The sequence below is a fragment of the Theropithecus gelada genome, chromosome 9 (genome assembly GCF_003255815.1).
Source record: "Theropithecus gelada isolate Dixy chromosome 9, Tgel_1.0, whole genome shotgun sequence".
NCBI lineage: Eukaryota > Metazoa > Chordata > Mammalia > Primates > Cercopithecidae > Theropithecus > Theropithecus gelada.
In genome coordinates this window covers 5,537,983-5,542,704 of record NC_037677.1, presented here as the reverse complement: position 1 = coordinate 5,542,704, position 4,722 = coordinate 5,537,983, and positions in this window count along the sequence as shown.

Below are 4,722 nucleotides of genomic sequence, written 5' to 3'. Positions count from 1 at the left end.
ATGGAGAACGGATCAGGCCTGTCCTGGAGACAGTGTGCCCAGAAAAGGGAACGTGGTACTCACTGGATGCACCCAGGCCGGCCCGAACCTCCCACCACAGACAGTGCGGGACAGAGTGAGCCTGAGCCACCCAAGGCGAGGCCCTTTGTGCTGTACGACTGGAGGCCTCTCCACGTGGGTACTTGGGGGTGGAGCCACAAATCTGGCGAAAAGCTTCACACCGGCCGCCGTGGGGTTTCTCTTCTCCAGCGTTCCAGCCGTTGTCATGGCGAGTCTTCGTCTTAAACTGAGAAGAAGAGCATTCCTGTTTGATCACCGCCTTAGCTACCAGTTCTGGATCAGTCAGTGTTTCTGCATGGAATAACAACCATTAAAAAACAAGTATTAGGCTCTGCCCTTTCACCTTTGTAAGCGATTCTTGCCTCTAGCAATGACGTCTGGTGATGTCTCACAGTAGAGCACTTAGCGCAGCATCAGGTCCCCACGGCCGTTGCTCAATAAAAGTGGTGGAATAAAGTGCATCCCTGTCTTCACACGACCCTTTTCTTATGGGGCGGAAACACCAAGATGGACGCATCCCGTGTGGATGGAGAGGGGTGGCTCTCGTCTTGCCATGTCCCGGGTGGGTTGGCAGCGCTGTGCTTGCCAGGGAGCCACACCTTGCCATCTCTTCCCCAGGTCTCCTGGGGCCGACTTCAGCAACCCCGTTATGTGGACTTTTCTTGGGGGAGATAGACGCTGTTCACGGGACCCGGTGACTGGGATTTTGGATCCTCCCCCGCCCCCCCTTTACGCAGGACTGTGACTGTAGACAGGTTTGTCTGCTTCTCTACTCTGAGTTGTTCTGGAAAGCTGCAAAACCGGGATAACGGGTCAGACTTGGAGCACTAAAGGGGTCTTGATGACCAACCACTGAGCCAAACCCCTCACCTCAGGGGGATGAGATGGGTCCCCACGTGCCTCAGGTTTTTTTTTTTTTTTTTTGTTTTTTTTTGAGATGGAGTCTGGCTCTGTCGCCCAGGCTGGAGTGCAGTGGCACGATCTCGGCTCACTGCAAGCTCCATCTCCCGGGTTCATGCCATTCTCCTGCCTCAGCCTCCTGAGTAGCTGGGACTACAGGTGCCCGCCACCACGCCCGGCTAATTTTTTTTTTTTTTTCTGTATTTTTAGTAGAGACGGGGTTTCACCGCGTTAGCCAGGATGGTCTCAATCTCCTGACCTCGTGATCCACCCATCTTGGCTTCCTAAAGTGCTGGGATTACAGGTGTGAGCCACCACGCCCGGCCGCCTCAGGTTTTTATGAGGTTGAAATTAAATGATTGAAAGATGCCTTGGCTGGGTGGGGTGGCTTACGTCTGTAATCTCAGAAATTTGGGGAGCCAAGGTAGGTGGATCACTTGAGGCCAGGAGTTTGAGATCAGCCTGGCCAAGATGGTGAAACCTTGTCTCTACTAAAAATACAAAAATAAGCCAGGCATGGGGGTGCACGCTTGTAATCCCAGCTACTCAGCAGGCCAAGGCAGGAGAATCACTTGAACTCAGAGACGGAGGTTGCAGTGAGCCGAGATCGCACCACTGCACTCCAGCCTGGGAGACAGAGTGAGACTCTGTCCCCACAAAAAAGGAAAAAAAAAGATGCCTTGAAAAACATAAAGTGGTCCCTAAATATGAAAGTGACATCGACTGTTGTGTGGTTTTGTTGATATCTGTAGGTCTTGCAGCTGTGTGAACTATTCCCACTTTAAGATCATACCATCTATTTCAGGAGTCCGGCAGTCATAAGACTTCTCAGTTTACATTTTGAAATGCAGTGTGCAGTGGACAGATTTGGAGCAGACATCTGCAACATATATAACAAGTAATTGGCAAGCAAAATATATCAAGATCTTATTATAGATCATTAAGAAAATGGGCCAGGTGCTATGGCTTATACCTGTCATCCTAGCACTTGGGGAGGCTAAGGCAGGAGGATTGAGCTTAGGAGCTTGAGACAAGCTTGGGCAGCCTAATGAGACCCCATTTCTACAAAAAAAGAAAAAGATAACCTAATAGAAAAAAACTCTAATGAGACCCCATTTCTACACACACAAAAAAGATAACCTAATAGAAAAAAACTGGGCAAAGAATAAGAACAGGGCTTTATAAAAGAGGGATCTTGAAATGTCCACTCACAGGAAAGGATGCTCCGAAGTGATCAGGGAAATTCACATTAATGTTTAATTCAGCAAAGTGATTAGCACTGAATGCCGCCATGGAGACAGTCATTGACAGGCCTGAGTTTCACAGTGCTGATGGGTGAGCCATATGGGCAAATGGAAATGCACAGGCTGCCTGTGCGGACCACACTGATGATGGGTCTGTTTTGGAGAGCTATTGGCTGATACTAATGCAATTAAAAACGTGCGTAACCCTTGTCCCTAGTAATTCTACTTTATATAAATATACCCTAAAGAAACTCTCGGGGCCAGGCGCGGTGGCTCAAGCCTGTAATCCCAGCACTTTGGGAGGCTGAGACGGGCGGATCACGAGGTCAGGAGATTGAGACCATCTGGCCAACACAGTGAAACCCCATCTCTACTAAAAAACACAAAAAACTAGCCGGGCGAAGTGGTGGGCGCCTGTAGTCCCAGCTACTCGGGAGGCTGAGGCAGGAGAATGGCGTGGACCCGGGAGGCAGAGCTTGCAGTGAGCTGAGATCTGGCCACTGCACTCCAGCCTGGGCGACAGAGAGAGACTCCGTCTCAAAAAACAAAACAAAACAAAAAAACTCTCATGCAGTGTCACAAGGAGACATATATGAGGTTGTTTACTGCAGCAATACCTGTAATAGTTAAAGACCCCACCAGTAAGGAATAAGATGTAGAATATCATATACATCTTATATTTCATACCTACACTCGATAAAAGTTAAGTTGGATTAGAATTACATGTTTTAACACAAATAGATCTAAAAAATATGATGGTCGATCAAACAATTGCCAAACCTTTTCTGTGTATGGTATAAATCAATTTGTATGATTTTTTTTAAAAAGCTCATCTAAGAATTCATATGTATGCAGTAAATACATAAAATCATGGAAACCACACACTGGTGTCATGGGGATACCTGTGGCTTGGGGATAGGAACACAGGGAACTTCAGCTCTGTTGTATGCCATTTCTTAAAAAATGATATTGGCCTGTAATCCCGGCACTTTGGGAGGCTAAGGCGGGAGGATTGCTTGAGCTCAGAAGTTCGAGACCAGCCTCAGCAACAAAGTGAGACCCCATCTGTAAAAAAAAAAAAAAAAAAGGAAATGATATGAAGCACATGATAGAATACTACTATTTGCTTATGTTGGGGGGTGGGTGGGGCAAATAGAAATATGGGTGTTACTCTCCATGTGTTTTGATGTTTAATTTTTTCTTAATAAAAATTGAATGCATAGAGGAGCAACGAAGGGCAAAAATGTGTAACCATTATAAACTGGGTTCTGCTTAAAAACACCTTTCAGTTTCCTGTTGGCCACAAGGGCATGGTTTTGGTTATAGGAGCTTGTATTCCACAGTGGGTGTTGACACTTTTTTTGGAACTACACTGTCAGATAAACTAGATATGCAAAGCCCTGGGTCCTGATGTTTGTGTCACAGAGCTGACCCTCATCTCCTCTGCAGGAAAGTGCTGGATAAAATGCGTTTCACTGATTAGCCTTGCCTGCGCTGGCTTGGCTTGCTCCCTAGACGATGGTGGGTCTTCTAGGTCTGGCTCTGGACAAAGTCCCTGGCATCAAACCCTCCCCTTATTATGGAGAGATCATAATTGAGGGACCATTTCACAGTAAGAAAATGCAGCTGCACCCTCTGTCCTCAGCCCTTGGAGCCGGGGTGCTGCCCACCTTCTGCAGGTGTGAGGCATCGGGAGGTGAGGGAGACAGCAAGAGACCCCAGTGGGGTCCCCAGTGTGATCTCTTGCTCAGCTCTGGGCTCCCCATGGTCTTCCAGGGAGGGAGTCAAATCTTGTCTACTCCTGGACCACAGCAATGCTCCCTGTGGTATCCCATCCGTGCTACTAGGTGACTCTGCAGAGAGTTCTGAAGTCATTTGGGATGAAAAGAATGCCTTTGCCTGTCCATTTCATCCCCTGGGCCACTTTGTTAAACTGCTCGTGCTTTCTCTCCAGCGGGCGACACCTGTTTCTTCTAGGCAGTTGAGTTCCTTTATTCAGAAAAATGAGTGTAAGACTGGCTCTGAGAGCAAAGCTGGGCTGCTTGCTCATCTTTCGAGCAGCTGTGCTGTGGAGAGATGAAGGTGGGGTGCACAGGGCCCTGGCAGGGGCTGTGTCCCCTGTAGTGGCTAAGAAAATATTTCCAGACCCTGGAGTCTTTGCCTTTTCTCTTTTCTCCACATTGGCACCACACGGTATTGACAGTGAGGCCTTAGTGATTTTGGCATGACGGTCTTGTGATCTCTCACAAGTTGAATGAAAAGATGTCTTAAATTGGTCCAGTCTAAAGAGTGCCTCCTTTTTCTCCAAACCACAAATAAAGACAGAAAAGATGGATGATAGGCCTGTCTGCCTGTCTCTGTCTCTCTCTCTCTCGTGCACATGTGTACACATTTATTTGTTCAAATACAATTTCACTCTAGCATCTGGCCTCCAGGTGTCCGGTTCTTGTGCACAGGAACTTCTTGGCTGGGGAGAATCTGCCGCTGAACGCTGAGCCAGGACGTGCACTTAGCTTCA